This window comes from Callithrix jacchus, chromosome 5 (genome assembly GCF_049354715.1).
Source record: "Callithrix jacchus isolate 240 chromosome 5, calJac240_pri, whole genome shotgun sequence".
Classification (NCBI taxonomy): Eukaryota; Metazoa; Chordata; class Mammalia; order Primates; family Cebidae; genus Callithrix; species Callithrix jacchus.
Window position 1 is genome coordinate 38,656,979 of NC_133506.1, and position 18,425 is coordinate 38,675,403.

Below are 18,425 nucleotides of genomic sequence, written 5' to 3' on the forward strand. Positions count from 1 at the left end.
TTTCCCTCTGCAGCACCTACGCACCAATGCACCAGGTGGAGAACAACTACTCTCTGTCGCAGGCCCCAGGGGCAGGACAGAAATTGCTGCTACAGCTTCAACCTCAGTGATCTCGACTGCCTTATGAATTTCAGTCCTACTATCGACTGCTTAAATAGTGAGCAAGAAAAATGACTCTCAAAGTAAAAACATTTGCTGAAAGCAACTCACGGTCTTTAGCTATCTCTGAAGAAGCAGAGTTAACCCCTGCACCACTGAGATGCATCGCACTAGGGATTCCTTGAGGGTGCAAAATGCAATGCTTATCCACAATTTGAGACAAATATTCCTGCCTGAAGTTCTTTCTATTCATCTCAAGGAGCATCATAAAATTCATGTAACTGTGATTAATTTAATGTATGTGGAAATAAATCTACCCAACTTCCCAGCTCTGCGCTTCTCTTGCCCTGAGAGAAAGGCTACCACCTTCCTTAACTAACTCAGAGTATAGTCTATCCTCCAGCAGACAGCTTTCCTCTAAGGATACCCAGAGTTTCCTCAGGCATTCTGTACAACACTTCTCTGGAGGGCACTGAGTTGGTCAGAGTAGGCTAACTAATATTACAGACAATACCCAACGTCTCAGTGGCATAACGCAAGGAAGTTCGTTTCTCACATCACAGTACAACACAGGTCAGTTCGGGAAGTGAACATTTCTACTCCATACAGTCATTCAGGGATCCAGGTCCTTTCCATCTTGTGGTTCCACCCTTCCCTCTAAGTACTTGAAGTTCTCTCCATGTTGACAGCAGATGATGAAAGAGAATGTTGAGAACTGTCTGGATAATTTTTATGGTCCATACTGGGAACTGGTCTAATTGCTTCTGCCCACATTTCACTGGTCAGAACTCAGTCACATGATCTCATCTCATTGCAAATGAGTCTGGGAAATGTAGTCTAGCTGCACACCCATGAGGAAAAGGAATGGGGCTTGGTAAATAAAGGAATGCCACTTATCCCTAGCACTGTGTCATGGTTGAGTGGGGTCCTATCTATTCTGGGCTGTGAGCTCTTCGAAAGCAGGAATTGATTTTGTATTTGCCTCCCTGACTGATGAACACCAGTCTGTGAACCCAGGCTGAATGATCCAGAAGGTGGCCTCTGCTGAGGTCACAGCTGAGCACACCAATTAGCTGCCAGGCACCTGGCACATACAGTCAGATTTTGAGAAAGGCCATCAGCTGGAAGCCTGACAACCACAGCTGACCCAGAGGGTTTAGGGCACAGATGCAGGGAACCTAGAAGAACCCTAAGCCAAGAAAATAGCTTTCTCCCAGAGTGCGGAGAGTTCTGGGAAGGGCACCAACCCAGCATGGACTCAGAGTTTAAAATGAACTGCCTCTCTTATCAATGTGTTAATTCTCATCACAAGAAAGATCAGGACTTAAGGTACCTAGTTTGTGGATGTGGGAATAGAGGAGCTTTCCCCAAGTCAAATAGCACTAGGACGCAAGTCTCCTAGCTAAGGAACTGCAGGAACCTACCAGACTATTCTCTATGCTGATTATCCATAAGAATTCAAGGAAATATCCTTCAGGGACCTCTGGGAACCTGAGAAGCCCATACTTCCATCTGTGCTGTCTCCCACTCTGTGTAAACAGGTGACCATGCATTCCTGGCAATGAGTTATATCACACAGATGTGTTTTGAGAAATCTGTTTGTTTTCAAAATTGACATAAATAAGGAATGTCTAAACATGTTTCTTGTTTTTAATGCAGTTCCTTAATTCATGTTTAAAAATAAAAAAAAAATCACATAGAAATATAAAGCCCTGGCTTTTAAAAAAAAAAAAAAACTCAGGAGGCCCAGCTACCCTGAGTCCGATTCCCACAAGGTGACACTCACCCAGAGCTGAGTAGATGATGTCCCCAGAGATAATTCATGTGTCCTCCAGGTCTCCACAACCCCCACCTTCCTATTTTTCTTCTTTTTGGCCCACATTATTCATTTAAATCATCTCCCCGTTCCCTGTGAGCATCTGAGTTTGTAATCCCTGTCCTATTTATGCACAAGTCTTTGATCATTTATCCTCCCAATCATTCATCTACACACTCAACAGGTGTTTGCTGAGTGGTTGTTCTGGGCCAGGTTGGTGCTGAACAGCAAGGATGAAAATAAGACATGGCCCTGCCCTCAGAGAGCTCACAGTCTAAAGAGAAACACAAATACAGAAGCACGTCATTGTATATTTATTCAGTGCTGTGAAACTCAGATTTTTTAAAGTTCATACAGACACCACTGATTCTGACCCACATTGCCTGAGTATTCAACACTCTGGCGCAAGGAGATAGTTTCCTACTATGAGCACCTGCCTCTCTCCCCTGAGTGTCTCCTGCATGCAGGCTAGAAGCACTGGAGCGTATATGCCCCCAGAAACAGCCCTCGACCACTGACTAACCAGACTTGGCGGAAAAATACCCCAGCTCCCTCACCCTCCAAGGGGGATAACTACAATGTTTTATGACGTCCACCAGAAGTTCCCCAGTTGCCAACATCAGTAAGTTTCTCAGTAAAGTACTCTATACTTTCCCTTCCCCACCCCATTTCCCCTCTCCTACTGTCCCTTTCTCCAATAACCTCCCCAGTCAACCACTTACATTCACAATCTTGTCTTAGGGTCTACTTTAGAGATGCCCAATCTCAGACATGCACCAGTAACTATCTGGGAAACACAACCCTTTTGAGTTCATTTAACTGAAATGGAAATATACTGCCAATTAGCCTGGACTGGATCAGGGAAGAAATCTCAACAATTCACTAGCTTTCCTTTAAAAGGTAATCATAATAATAATCAGGCTAATGAATGCTGCCTGAGCAATTGCAGGGGCTATGTGGTTCAGCACCTGGGGCTGCTGATTGCTGCCTCTCTGGAGTCTTACTGCCCACTAAATCAGATTATTCAGCCCCTTTGCAGGGGGGCCAGGCCCACAGCCACGATGACCTTCATTTCAACGAACCCCTGCGACGCTGCTTTTAGAAAGAAGACAGGCCTGTGAAAATCATGGAGTAGATCAGACCTCAGGAAAAACTGATGTTATGTCATCAACTCCTCTCAACATGCTTTGGAAGGAGACAATATCACCTCCACTCTCAGGGAGATGGGGGTGGCAACAGGGGCTCGGGAGAGTCAGGTGATTTAACTCAGTTCACATTGTTCAAATCCACCTGACTCAACCCACACAACTGCCCTGTCACCAGGCTGTGTGTGTCTGTTTTCCCATGTCTGAAGACTGGGATGAGGAGGGAAGGAAAGAACTTTAAGACCTAACCTTGGGTTTAGAGTGAGGGCCACAGTGCTGGGAATGGCCATTAGCCTGTAGGTTGCTGTTTCCCTCTGGTCCATAAGGGAGCAGAGAAGAACAGAGGCAAAAGACGCAGTGGCATAGCAGGAAGAGAATCTGGAGCAGAAGAAACAAGGAGGATACGTTTTCATTTAGGGGAGATCAAAAGCAAGGGTTCAAGACAGCTCAGAAGTGTCTGGGGGTACTTTATGAGGAATTAACTCTTTTTTTCATTTCAATCTTTTATTTTATATATATATATTTTATTGCACTTTAGGTTCTGGGGTACGTGTGCAGATCATGCAGGACTGTTGCATAGGTACGTACACAGCAATGTGGTTTACTGCCTCCAGCCCCGTCACCTGTATCTGTCATTTCTCCCCATGTTATGCCTCCCCAACCTCCCTACCCCTGCTGTCCCTCCCCTATTCCCCCCACAACAGACCCCAGTGTGTGATGCTGCCCTCCCTGTGTCCATGTGTTCCCATTGTTCAACACCCTCCTATGAGTGAGAATATGCAGTGTTTGATTTTTTCTTCTTGTGTCAGTTTGCTGAGAATGATGGTTTCCACATTCATCCATGTCCCTACAAAGGACACAAACTCATCGTTTTTTATGGCTGCATAGTATTCCATGGTGTATATGTGCCACATTTTCCTTGTCCAGTCTATTATCGATGGGCAATTGGGTTGGTTCCAGGTCTTTGCTACTGTAAACAGTGCCACAATGAACATACATGTGCATGTGTCTTTATAATAGAACTATTTATAATCCTTTGGGTATATAGCCAGTAATGGGATTGCTGGGTCAAATGGAATTTCCATTTCTAGGTCCTTGAGGAATCGCCACACTGTCTTCCACAATGGCTGAACTAATTTACACTCCCACCAACAGTGTAAAAGTCTTCCTATTTCTCCACATTCTCTCCAGCATCTGTTGTCTCCAGATTTTTTAATTTTCAAACTGGTGTGAGATGGTATCTCCATGTGGTTTTGATTGCATTTATCTAATGACCTGTGATGATGAGCATTTTTTCATGTTTCTTGGCCTCATAAATGTCTTCTTTTGAAAAGTGTCTGTTCATGTCCTTCACCCACTTTTGAATGGGTTTGTTTGTTTGTTTGTTTCTTGTAAATCTGTTTTAGTTCTTTGTAGCTTCTGGATATTAGCCCTTTGTCAGATGGGTAGATTGCAAACACTTTTTCCTTTTCTGTTGGTTGCTGGTTCACTCTAATGATTGTTTCTTTTGCTATACAGAAGCTCTGGAATTAACTCTTTCTAAAGAAACTGATGAGGCCAGGTGCAGTGGCTCATGCCTGTAATCCCAGGACTTTGGTAGGCCAAGGCAGGCAAATAACTTGAGGTTAGGAGTCCAGCCTGGCCAACATGGCAAAACACTGTTTCTACTAAAAATACAAAAATTAGCTGGGCATGGTGGCCCACGCCTGTAATTCCAGCTACTTGGGAGGCTGAGGCAAGAGAACCACTTAAACTCAGGAAGTGAAGGTTGCAGTGAGCCAAGATTGCACCATTGCACTCCAGACTGGGCAACAAGAGTGAAACTACGTACCAAAAAAAAAAAAGAAAGAAAGAAAGAAAATAAACTGTTGAAAGTTCATGTGCTAATATTTGGATATACATAGAAAATAAAATATCTGTGGGTAATAATCTCATTATGTTGTCACAGGCAAGTGAGACCAAAAACATAGGGTTCTGCTTCCATAAGCTTCTGTGAAGACCAGGCAGCAACATACATAAAAGTCCAGCACGAAGCCTGGTACTTCAGATTGGCTCCATAAATGGTTGTTCACTCCTTCTTGCCCCTTCCCAATTCTAGCAAATTAGAAGCTCCCCAGCCTGATTTTTCAGTGCTAATGTCTGCCTTCCAGAATCCCATACTGCCAGCTTCTATCGAGAAGCCATAGCAGTATTTTCAACCCATCAACACTTAAACACGAGGCCAATTTTCCCAATACACTGTCTATTTATTTTCCAGGCTACAATCTTTATGATGCATATTCCTGAGGCAGTTAATTTGCTCTTGAATGCATCTCTTTGTGTATTGGTTACCCATTTCATTAGCTGTGATATTGAGACCGGCTGGGACATGTGGGGGATTTTTCACAGAATGAAAGAAGGTTTTTAATAAGCCCCATCATCGCTGGCTTTATGGTGCCATTTGATGAGCAACAAATGTATTCATTTGGCAGCTGCATTCCTTAATCAGGTATTCACTGGGTAACAGCATATATAAATACAGAAAAACACAGAATTTAGGGAGCTGAGTGCAATCATTTTCCACAGGGATTGGAGCATTGTCTGTATTCATCATCAGTGTTCAGGCAAGGGCCTCTCCTTGCCGTATATGGGATTCTGCACAGCATGTGGAACCCAGATATGACTCACTACCATCTACCAGGAGCACCTCTCCTCCACCTGAGGGGCCAGGCCCTCTAAAAGATGCTATCCTCTCTTCCACATCAAACAAGTCTCCAGCATTTTGACTTCTTTGGCCAATGGTACTAAACCTTTCCTGTGGCTCCCATCTCTTTTGCCCTTAAAATGTCCCCGATAAAAAAATGACTACACTGGGTTAGCTCCTAAACATAAAATGTATCCTAATGAATAGAACAAGAAATACATTCTCAGTTTCTTAATTTCTCAAGTTATTGAAAATAAAAAACACACAACTCTTTCAAAGTTTGCTGACTCAGTCTCCAGCTTATGTTCAGTCACACTTAAGAAATAAGACACTGCTGCCAGGTGTGGTGGCTCACGCCTGTTTTCACAGCCCTTTGGGAGGCCAAGGCAAGCAGAGCACCTGAGGCCAGGCATTCCAGATCAGCCTGGACAACATGAAGAAACCCTGCCTCTACTAAAAATACAAGAATTAGCCAGTCATGGTGGCACACACCTGTAATCCCAGCTACTTAGGATGCTGAGGCATGAGAATCACTTGAACCCAAGAGGCAGAAGTTACAGTGAGCCAAGATCATGCCACCACACTCCAGCCTAGGTGACAGAATGAGACTGTCTCAAAAAAAAAAAGAAGAAAGAAAGAAGTTGCTTTAATAAATAGTCAAATTAGTATCACTACTTGCATTTAAGTGGCTTCTAAACTTAGATATAATGTTTAAAATGTCAAAAAGATTTTTTGTCACAAAGTACCTTATGGTTGCAAATGGCACAATGATTCACCAGTTACGGAACAGAGTTGAGCAAATCAGGAAATCAGTCTTCCGCTGGGGTTCAACCATTGCCTTGTCATTTAAGAAGATTCATAAACCAAGCGAAAAGGAAATGGATTAGAAAACCACTTTTTTCTAGTTTTAAAATGAGTTAGCAAATCTATTTTTTTCTTTCTTCTTCAAAACTTACCAGAAACATGGAAAAGGGGGAGCACAGCAGATATTTCATTCATGATGAAATTAGGAAGCACCTTAACTTCTTTGTTTTACCAAAAGAGAACTGCAGGTATAAATAGTATTAATAATAATGTAATAAGAGCCCCAAACCCCATCGTCAGCATATGGAAGTTAGTCAAACACAGTAAACAATTGGACCAGGGAAGAAAAGACACCTGCTGATGAAGGGCAGGTGAGCCCCAAACTTGGGGCTTAGCTTGAGAAGGTTCTTGGCTTCACCCAAGAAAGAATTTAAGGGTGAGCTTGTGGTGTGTTACAACAATCTTTTATTGAACACTACTGCTCCTTGTAGAGCAGGGCCAACTCTAGGCAGTGCTTTCAGAGTTGGCAATGTATGGGCTCTTGATAACTATTTATACTCACTTATTCCTACTTTCAGTTATATGCAAATTGAGGGGTGGGTTATTTAGAACTTTCTAAGAAAGGGCAGTAACTTCTGAGTCACTGCCATGGAAAGGGGTGATAACTACTAGGTTGTTGCCATGGCATTTGTAAACTGTGATGGTGCTGGTGGGAGTGTCTCACACTAATGAGCAATGAGGGTAGCCAGGGATTGCCCTCCTCACCATCTGCTGGTTTCTGCCAGTTTCTTCACTTTATCCTGTCTGGACCAGATCCTGTTTTGGTCTGCGGGGTTATGACCAGAAAAGAAATCCTGCCAGTCTCCTACTTCTCTGCCAAGGCCAATCTCAGGCAGATCTACCAGAACACAGCACTCTCCAAATGGGTTGCATACCTTGGGGGAAAGCCAGTGACCTGCTATTTGAACTAGTACAATTGCAATGAGCAGAATGTCTTTGAGGAGCTTCCTAAAACCCTATCAACACCAGCAAAGGGCAGAACAAGCAGGGCTGAATAAGGAAACAGGCAAACAATTTCATAAGAACCAGGAGAAAGAAATTTTGGGTAACAATCCTATAATTTTTGAAGGGAAGAAAAAGCTAAGACAGCATACACATATGTACACACACATGTACATGTGTGTTCAAACATCCAACCCTATCTCATTTGGGATCACCCTGAGGGCCAGAAAAATATCTTTCTAGCCTGCCTCATGGCATACTTCAGACTGGACTTCCATTTAGTTCTTCCACAAAGAGCATCTAATCTAAACTGCTCTCAGTAATTACCACAAAGGAAATTGCAACAATATACAAAACCACTGAGAGAAACAAGAGGGAAAGGAATATAAAACAATAGGTAGTTGAAGAATGCATACTAAAAAATGTGTAACACCAAGCAGATAGAAATAGTAACCAAATAGTTTCCTGCGGACTCAGGGAACATAGAGGAAGAAGAAATCTCCACGGATCAAGAGCTTAAAACAGAGAGACAAGGCCTCACAGAAAAAGTAATAAGACTACAGGCAGAGATGAAAATTTATCTACAGAACTTGGGAAGATGAAAAAATAATTGCAGAAATAAAGTTGTTTTGGGAGAAAGAAAAGAAAAAGATATACTGAAAACACAGTCAGTGAATTGTCAGCCTTGAGAAAGTTGAGCAAAATGAAAAGTAAACAAAGAATTTAAAGATATCAGAGATAAAATGATAGATATGGAAGACAGACAAAGGAGATTCCACAAACACATAATTGGTGTCCCTGAAACAGATAAAGTAGAATTTAAAATGTTTCAAAGATACAATGTAAGAAATCTTTCCTGAATAACAGAAAGCTTAAATCTGTAGCTTGGAGAACACACTGTGTCCCAAGAAGAAAATAAAACAGATGAATCTATATTGAGACATAAATTTAATAAAGTTACTGGACTAAAAATTTTTAGGAAAAAATTTCAATAGACATACAGAAAAAATTTTTTAAATAACAAGTAATCTGTAGGTTCAAAAAATTTGGTTTAGCCTCTGACTTTTCCATAACATTTAAAACTAGAACACAATAAGCAATAGCTACAAAGTCTTCAGGAAAAGAAAGGGTGATCAAAGATTTATAACCTAGCAAAATGTCAGTTAAGTTTAAAGATAGCTAGAATTGTTTAACATGCAAGGGAATAGCATTCCCATTAGCACTTCTTGAAGAAATTACCAGAGGAGAATCTTAAATATTCTAAGAGTTGAAAGAAAAAGTTATGTTAATAGAACTTATGGTATGCCTTGAAAATACTTAAATGCAGAGCAAAGGCTAAAGAACAATGAAGGAATACAGAACAAAATAGAAATGTTAGAGGGTGCAACAGTATAAAATAATATTATAAGTAATAAAAGTCAGGAGGAAAAGAGGGAAAGAAGGTGGGTATTTGCGTAAGCACACTGAATTCCTAGTTTTTCTTAATGGGGATGGCGGGGGTCACAATATATTGTTCAAAGCTAATAAATCAATTAATTGAGGAATATATGCATTAAAAGTTTTAAGAGAATTAAGTATAAAAATGTGATCAATAAAAATAAAGTGCTACAGATGAGGGAAGAGAGGTGACAGAAGGCACATAATGAGTGTTCAGTAAATGTGATGCTGTTTCCTCTTTGTTCACACTGGGGTGAAAATACATACCATCTACAGCAGAGATACTAGTTTCCCTCCAATACTCATTATCTCCTCCTTTTAAGTAGTAGAATCCCCACCTTCAGAACAGGGGCTGCATTTCCCAGGCTCCCTTGAACTAGGAATGCTCATGTGACTAGGTTCTGGCCAATGGGATATGAGCCAACTAAATGTGTGCATCATCTGGAAAAGCCCTTCTTTTCCTCTTTTCCCATTGATGTGTAGTGAGGCCTCTTGGATCACCCAGATGAAAACAATATCCTGAAGAAGGCAAGGCAGCAAGATAGAAAGAACTGCCCTACCACTTTGACTTTTATGTAACAGCAAAATCACTGTCTTACATAGCAGCAGTCCCCAACCTTTTTGACACCAGGGACTGGTTTCATAGAAGACAATTTTTCCATGGATGCAGGGGTGGGGGTATTGGTTTAGGGTGATTCAAGCACATTACATGTATTATGTACTTTCTTCTTTTTTTTTTTTTTTTGAGACAGAGTCTTACTCTGTCACCCAGGCTGGAGTGCAGTGGTACAATCTCAGCTCACTGCAAACTCCTTCTCCTAAGTTCAAGTGATTCTCATGCCTCAACCACCCAGGTAGTTGGGATTACAGGTGCATACCACCACACCTGGCTAATTTTTGTATTTTTAGTAGAGACAGGGTGGGTTTCATTATGTCAGCCAGGCTGATCTCAAACTCCTGGCCTCAAGAGATCCACCAATCCCAGCCTCCCTAAGTGCTGGGATTACAGACAATTTCTATGATTACAGTATAAGACATAATGACATAATTATACAACTCGCCATAATGTAGAATCAGTGGGAGCCTGGAGCTTGTTTTCCTGTAACTAGACAGTCCCATTTGGGGGTGATGGGAGACAGTGGCAGATCATCAGGCATTTGATTCTCATAAGGAGCATGCAACCTAGATCCCTCGTATCCACAGTTCACAATAGGGTTCACGCTCCTATAAGAACCTAATGCTGCTGCTGATCTGACAGGAGGCGGAGCTCAGGTGGTAATTCGTGCAATGGAGAGTGGCTGTAAATCCAGATGAAGCCTTGCTTGCTCACCTGCTGCTCTCCTCCTGCTGTGCAGCCCAGTTCCCAACAGACTATAGGAATCCTGGGGGTCCAGGGTTGAGATCCTGTACTATATGAGACATGAATTTTGAGTGTCCATCACATGCCAATGAACCGACAGTATAACTTAACTAAATTTCATCTTTAAAAGAATAATGTACTACATATTTAAAATCAAATATTATTTAGCCATAAAAAGAATGAAATTCTGATAATGTGCATGGATGAATCTTTAAAACATGCTAGGTGAAATAAGTCAGATGCAAAAGGACAAATATTGTATGATTCCTTTCACATGAGGTAGCTAGAATAGGAAAATGTGGAGACAGGAAGCAGGAACAGTGGTTGCCAGGGGCTGGTGGGAGAAGAGTTATTGTTTAATGGGTACAGAGCTTCTGTTTAGGATGATGGAAAGGTTCTGAAAATATGGCAATGGTTAAACAACATTGTAAAAGCACTTGACGCCACTGAATTGTACTCTTAATAATAGTTAACATGATAAATTTATGTCATATATTTTACCACAATAAAAAAAGTCAGGGAAAAAATAAAACAGAAAAGAATAGTCAGGAAAATTCTTTTTAAGAAGGCCAGGCGTGGTGGCTCATGCCTATAATCCCAGCACTTTGGGAGGCCGAGGTAGGCGGATTGCCTGAGCTCAGGAGTTCAAGACCAGCCTGGGCAACATGGTGAAACCCCGTCTCTACTAAAATACAACAAATTAGCCAGGCATGGTGGTGTGCGCCTGTACTTCCAGCTACTCAAGAGGCTAAGGCAGGAGAATTGCTTGAAACTGGGAGGCGGAAGTTGCAGTGAGCCAAGATCGCGCCACTGCACTCTAGCCTGGCAGAGTGAGACTCTGTCTCCAAAAAATTTTAAAAATAATAAAATAAGAAATAAAAAGAGCCACAGGGAAAGGCAGGAGCCTGGCCCAGTGGAGCTGCCCTATCCCATACAGAACCTCTAGTTATTATGTGGCTATTTACATTTAAATTTAAATCAATTAAAATTAAATAAAATTTAAACTTCAGTTTCACAATCACACTGTCCTCATTTCAAGTGCTTGATGGTCACATTGGACAGCAGATGTAGAACATTTCCATCATTACATAAAGTTATGTAGCACTTGTCTAGAGCAATATCCTTCCTGGTTTCAGATGCATACATCCAAATGTCCATCTGTGTATCTTACCAGCACTCCAAAACAAACTCATGCACTTTTCCATCAATTTCTACCCCCAAAATTACTTTCTCCTTCTTTGGCATTTTCTCTGTATATAAAGAGTATATCATCTGGCCGGGTGCAGTGGCTTATGTGCCTGTAATCCTAGCACTTTGGGAGGCCAAGGCAGGCAAATCACCTGAGGTCAGGAGTTCGAAAACAGCATGGCCAACATAGTGAAACCCAGTCTCTACTAAAAATACAAAAATTAGCCTGGTGTGGTGGTACATTTCTGTAATCCCAGCTACTCGGGAGGCTGAGGCAAGGGAATTCCCTGAACCCGGGAGGTAGAGGTTGAGATCACACCACTACACTCCAATATGGGGGACAAGGTGAATCTCTGTCTCAAAAAAAAGAGCATCATCTTTATGCTGGTTATTGAGATCAGAGTCTTTTACATGTCCCATGTCCCCTCTCTTTCCCCCAATGTCTAATCAACTACTAAATCCTAATTCTAAAATCTGTCTGTTGTTCTGTGGCCTCCTCTGCCTTCACTGTCATCTGGGTGTCCACACAGTCTCCTAACTGGTTCTCCACATCCTTCCTTGCCTTTTACAAACAGCCTCTTCTGCATACAGAAGCCAGGGAAAGGTTTCCAAAGCACCAATCAGGTTGTGTCTGTCTGTGCCAAAAGTCCTTCATGAGCTTCCCACTGACCTTAAGACAAAGTTCAAAATCTTTTCTTTCCACAGCCCTGCATGCTCTGCCTCTGCTGCCCCCTTCTCTGCCCACCGCCCCACCCCCTTCACAGGCAGTGCCCCAGCCACAGTGAGGGCAGCAAGGTTTCTTCTCCTGGAATACTCTTCCGTACTCTATCCGCCATTGCCTGGCTAACTCCCACTCCAGGTCACCATCCCCAAGCGGCTTCCATAGTAAGGAGTGGGGGTACTTTAAGGCACCAAAGATGCAATTGAACCCCTAAAAATTCCAGTCTAGGGCTCCTGGCCTGGTGAAAAGTGACACTTCTCTGATAATTTTTTGCAGCTCTCCCAAAATTAGCTGGTAGTGCTGGAGGGGAATGAGAGAGCCGGTGACAGCCACATGACCCCCCACCATCAGTAGGGCCTGCAATGTGTTCCTCCTCTACTCACTGCTGAGCAAACAGTGGTGAAATCTGTGAGACCAACCACAAATGCTGTCAAAAGGCAGGAGTGCCCTCTGTGTGCTGTCCATCCCTGGCCACAACCACCATAAAATAATGAATCCATTGGTCCCTGAAGGCTGTGGTAAGAAGATAATCTCAGGCTCTCATCAGCTGAATTCATTCCAGTCATCACTGTACACCCATCAGCCTAAGGAGTCATCTGTACATTTCTACTGAAAATTGGACAGAAGTAAGGGTATTCAGGGTTAAAACCATCAATCTCTGCCTTTCTTTCTTCTCAGCTGGAGGTAGATTCTTCTATTTCCCTTGGGCTTAGAACCAAGGCCATTTCCCTGAAGACAATGAGACTGTCTCTCTCAGGAAGTTGAAGGCCAGGATGTGTGTGCGTGCGTGTGTGCGTGTGTGTGTGTGTGTGTGTGTGTGTGTGTGTGTGTGTGTGTGTTTCAGGGCTGCCATTGACAGAGAAAGTGTAACCCAGCTAACTAGACTACCAGGGCAGGAGTCATGTCTGCTTGCTGCTGCTACATCCCTGGTTCCTAGAGCCATGCCTGGAACAGCTGGATCCTCAGTGCATATTAAAGGATTAGTCCACCAAGGGCCTTCTTCTCTGCCCAGTGACTTCTAAGCTGTAAGCGAAAACTCTCAGATGCACCAGCAGACCAGGAGACCTCCCCGGATTCTCGGGCCAATGGTGGCCTTTCTAAGACAGTATCGCCACTCTCTAAGCCAGGAGAGAAGACGGGCAAAGAAAGGAGAATGCCAAAGGAGAAAACAGCAGATGGAGGAACCCTATCCAGTTGCTGGCAGCCTTGAACAAGGAAAGCCAATCTCAGTTTGGAAAGGGGAATGTTTGTAGGGACTTGGCCAGGATTATAATGAAAGGAAGAAATTCATTAAATGTTATGAAAATAACACAATTTTTTCTCATATCTGGAACTGCCTGAACCTCTCTCTTTATAGTCACTACATCAAAACAAGCCCTGGATCTGTAAGAGGCAGGATAGGACCTCTAATCTGTAGAGAGCTGGGAGGCCCAAGGCCACAGCCAAAGGGACACAATGAACTCAGGTGTGGATGGTCTCATCCAGAAGTCAGTGTACTTGGGCCAGAGCCCAAGCAACAGGAGATAAGGTGCCAGGTGAATAGCTCTGGGCATCTAGGTGTGTGGTCCTTACTCAAAGGAGCAGAAGAGTAGGAATCAGGAGAAACCCGTGCAGGGTGACAGACCAATAGCCAACAGCCCATCTCCTCCAAGGAAACCTCCCTGACTTCCTCTGCATAGTAAGGAGGGGGATGCTTTTAGGCACCAAAGCTGCAACTGAACCCCTAAAAATTCCAGTCTAGGGCCCCTGGCCTGGTGAAAAGTGACACTTCTCTGATAAATTTGTGCAGCTTCAGGGAATTAACTGGCAGTGCTGAGGCGAGCAGGAGAGCCGGTAGGAGAGCTGATAGCAAGTGTCCCTCCCCAGACTCCCACACCCCCACAATGAGCTCTACAGTGCCCCTCCCCTCCAGCCATCTCAAACACTGAGATCTTCTTATTGGCAGGAACCACATCTCATAGGATGCACAAAGTGGAACGGAATGGGAAGTGTCTGCCATTCAGGTAGGCTGTTTGGGGAGGAAAAATGTCACTGTGCAATTAAAAGAGAGCCAAGAGTTTTGCTACTCAAAGATTCGCTCTTTCGTAGACCAGCAGCATCAGCATCACCTGGAGCCGTGATACAAAGGCAGCATCTTGGGCTCCACCCAGACCTTCTGCATCAGAGTCCACATGTTCACAAGCTCCCCAGGTGATTCACATGTTCACCATAATTTGAGAAGCAACAGGCTAGAGAGATGAACTTAGATCTTTGGGACTCCAAACTCATACCTCTTTGAACACCCACATTTCCATGATGCTTTGAGAATCACACAGCCACTCTGGCATGTTTTCTCTTGAGGCTTCCCCAGCATGAATAGACTTGAGCAAGGGACGAAGACAAATAAGAAGAGAATATTGTGAAAGAAACTAGAACTCACTAATAGAGCACCTACTCCAAGCCAATCACAATCCTGGAAGCTGTCCGAAGCACTCTCTTATTAAGTCATCAAAGCAAGTGCTGAAGTCAGGAGAATAATAGGCACCATTTTCCAGATGGAGAGAGGCTGAGAATGGTTCAGTAACTTTACCAAGTTCGCGCAATTAGGTCTCGTTTAGCTGCAAGAAACAGAGACTTTATTCTAACTCAAGCAAAAAGATCATGTTGTAAAGAAAATACGTTACCCGGAATCCTATGATAGGGAACACAAGAAGACCAAATCCTAGGAGCCTGAAAGTGGACAGCACCTGTCTTTGTTTCTTGCCCTGAGTCTGGAATTCTTCTGCAAGTAATTCACTCATGGAGGCTCTCAGGAGGGAGAGAGGGAAACAGGACAAGGAAAGGGAAAAAAGCCAAGCAAGGATGTCATCCCAGGTGGAGAACAACTTCACCCTGATGCCACAGGGAGCTCAAGTACAAATGGCACCATAGAGTTGGTCCCCTCTTGAGACAAGGAGGTTGGTCTTTTGTGCCCTATGTCAGTCAGTCACTGGCAGCAGTTTGCTGGGGGAGGGGAAGCCACCAACCTGGCCTGAATGCCATTAGGCCAAGGATTTCTATGGACAAGGGACAAATATAAGGCATTAGTGGTCAACAGTCACAGCAGCCTGAGGATGGGGCACCTGCCTAGTGAAAAGGAGCACCGGCAGTGCATGTCTGTGTGTGCATATGTGTGTGTCTGTGTGTGCATATGTGTGTGTCTGTGTGTGCATATGCATGTGTCTGTGTGTGCATGTATGTGTGCATCTATGTGTGCATGTGTACATGTGCATGTGCATGTTCACTGTGCATGCTAGTGTATGCATGTGCGGATGTGTGTGCATACACGTGTGTGTACATGTGTGCATGCTCTTGTGTGTTCATGTGCATGTGCATGCATGTGTGTGTTTCTCTCTCCCAGGGACAACCTCTACTCTAGCATGAGGCATCTCTATCTCCCTGTGCCCAGCTCCATTCTCCTCACCTCTGAAGGCAGTCCTCCTTTCCCAACTTCCTCCTCTTCTACATTCTAACTCTGGTGTGCACACCTCTTAAAACAACCAATCCAGCCCACCAAGGCCTCTTGACCAAAAGGCTTCAGCTTCTCATCCGCACTGAGTCTCCTGGCCAAATTCCTGAGCGAGAAATCCAATTGGCCACACCAGTCACGTGTCCCTAGCCAACAGAGGGAGGCACCCTGAAGTCACATGTCTACTCCAGCCATCAGCTGAGGACTTGAACAACATAATGAAACACAACCAAGAGAACTGGGGAATAAGCCCATTCTTCGAAAAGCTTCAAGTGAAACAGGCAGTGATGGAAATTTCTACTTCTGCTCATTGGCTGGAATGCAAACTAACATTTCTCTGGCACCAAAGTCGTGTTGCTCCCTCATGACTTCCCCTTCTTAGTGTAATTGTTCAGAACAGACCTCTTCCTGGGTTCAAATCCCAGTTCTACAACTTGCTGCCCACAAAACCTCAAGTTATTTAACTTCTCTGTGCCTCAGTTTCCTCATCTGAGAGGTAATGTTAGTACCTGCCTCATAGGGTTGTTAGGAGGATTAAATGAGTATTTGTAAAGTACTTAGAATAACGCCTAGCACATAATAAGCATAGCAGAAGTCACTGCTAAATCAATGTACACCATAAGTGCATTTTTCCAGCTCTCAGCAGGAAGGCAGAGATGAACAAGAGTAGCCCTATGGAGCTCCAGAGATTATTGACACATTGAGCTGTCTGGGATGGAGCCCTGGGAGACAGACAGACAGCAATGTCACCAGTATGGCCTGGACAAGAAAGATGGTGCTGTTCCCTTTCCAGGAACTCAGCTCCATGGCAACTTCAAGCCGGCTGGGGCAGCATGGATGTCAAAGCTCATAAGAATCCCTGAGAATAATAGCGACCTATGTTTCTAGCATTCTGCTGTAGATATTACAGGTGCTTTTTGTGTGTTGGACTGTATACTGCCCAAAATTTCCTAGGTTTGCTATTCTGTGGACCAGCAGCAGCAATACAACCTGGAGCTGATGTTGAAGATGTAACCCCCTCAGAATGCGACTATATTTGGAGACAGGATGTTTGCAGGGGTAATCAAGTTAAAAAGAGAGTGGGCCTTAACCCAATATGACTGGTGCCATTTTTTAAAAGGGGAAATTTAGATACAGAGACACATAAAAGGAAAATGGGCCAGGTGCAGTGGCTCACTCACTCCTGTAATCCCAGCTCTTTGGGAGGCCAAGCCAGGTGGATCACGAGGTCAGAGTTCGAGACCAACCTGACCAACATGGTGAAACCCCATCTCTAGTAAAAATACAAAAATTAGCCAGGCATGGTGGCACACACCTATAATCCCAGCTACTCAGGAGGCTGAGGCAGGAGAATCACTTGAACCCAGGAGGCAAAGGTTGCAGGGAGCCAAGATCCTGCCACTGCACTCCAGCCTGAGAAACAGAGTGAGACTCTGTCTCAAATTTAAATATTAAAAAAAAAGAGGGGGTGGGGGAATGGTGTAAACACTGGGAAAAGATGACCCTCTACAAGCCAAGGAGAGAGACTTGGATATATCTTCCCAGCATGGCTCTCAGAAGGAACCAACCCTGCCAATACCTTGATCTCAGACTTCTAGGATCTGGGACTGAGAAAACACATTTCTGTTGTTTAACCCACCAGGTTTGTGGTACTTTGTTATGCCGCCCAGTGAATGAATACAGTGCCTTAGTCTGCACCAGGCACCACGCTGTTCATTTCACAGGCCTTAGCTCAATTATCCTGCCTCCCATCCTGGGAGGTAGAGGATGTGCTGTCCCACTTCACAGAAAACTGAAGCACAGAGCCAGTAAATACTGTCTACAATCACGCAGTTGGGAAAATGCAGTTCTGAACCCTGGACCATCATAGGACTGAATGATGCCTGGCACACAGGAAGCACTCACTCATGTGGGGTGGGAAGCACTCACCCTGCACACGGGAATCCCCTACCTGACATACGGGGAAACAGCTTACACGCGGGAAGCCCTTACCTGGTTGTGCTGTGCCACTCTTCTGTGCCTCCTCCCTCTTGAGATCAAAGGCCTAGCTAACAACCAATCCATCAAAGCTTTGAGAAGGAGTCAAACTGCCCCGCTCTGGGGACTATCAGGTAAGAAGCCAGGTCCCAGGGAGAAGCTGGGCTTGCCTAAACTCTCAGTGTCCCGGACTTGAAGAAGCAGAAGGACCTGGAATTTTTATAGGAGTTACTAAGAAAATATTTTAGGCAGTTAGGAAAAAAAGGGCCAACGCGTCCTTGGGAAGTTTTTGTTTTTTAAAGCATCTCAGGAGAAGTTTCTTGTAAAGCCCCCGGCTCTCAGGGCCAGGCCGGCAATCTTTGATATGCAAATACAGGCCATTAGAAACTGGGTACACCCAACATGGCGCCTCCCGCAGCCTTCTTGCCCTTTTCCCCCCATGTTCCTAGCAACATGGCTGCCCCACATAGCCTCACTTGTACAGAACATCATGGCGCCCTGTATTTGCATATTAAAACCTAGGGTGGGAGGGGCAGCTTTTTCAAGGGCTACGTGAATGACATGCCTAGTCAAACCAATCCCCTGAGTCCTATGCAAATCAGACACCGCCTCCTCCAGCCTCTGCATATATATCTGTATGGTATTCCCGGGCAGGTGGGGACCTTGTCTTTAGGCTTCGGGGTCCTCCGTCTGTCTGTACGGGGGA

At 44.1% G+C, this 18,425-nt stretch overlaps 1 long non-coding RNA gene across 1 annotated transcript in view; it reads right to left on the bottom strand.

The window, feature by feature from the left end:
- Positions 1-18,201, bottom strand: part of LOC144582475 (uncharacterized) — a 59,877-nt gene extending 41,676 nt beyond the window's left edge. Inside the window, exon 1 of the long non-coding RNA XR_013535203.1 lies at positions 17,735-18,201. This is a non-coding gene — a long non-coding RNA (uncharacterized LOC144582475). The remainder of the gene's footprint in view (positions 1-17,734) is intronic.
- Between the last annotated feature and the right edge of the window lie 224 nt (positions 18,202-18,425).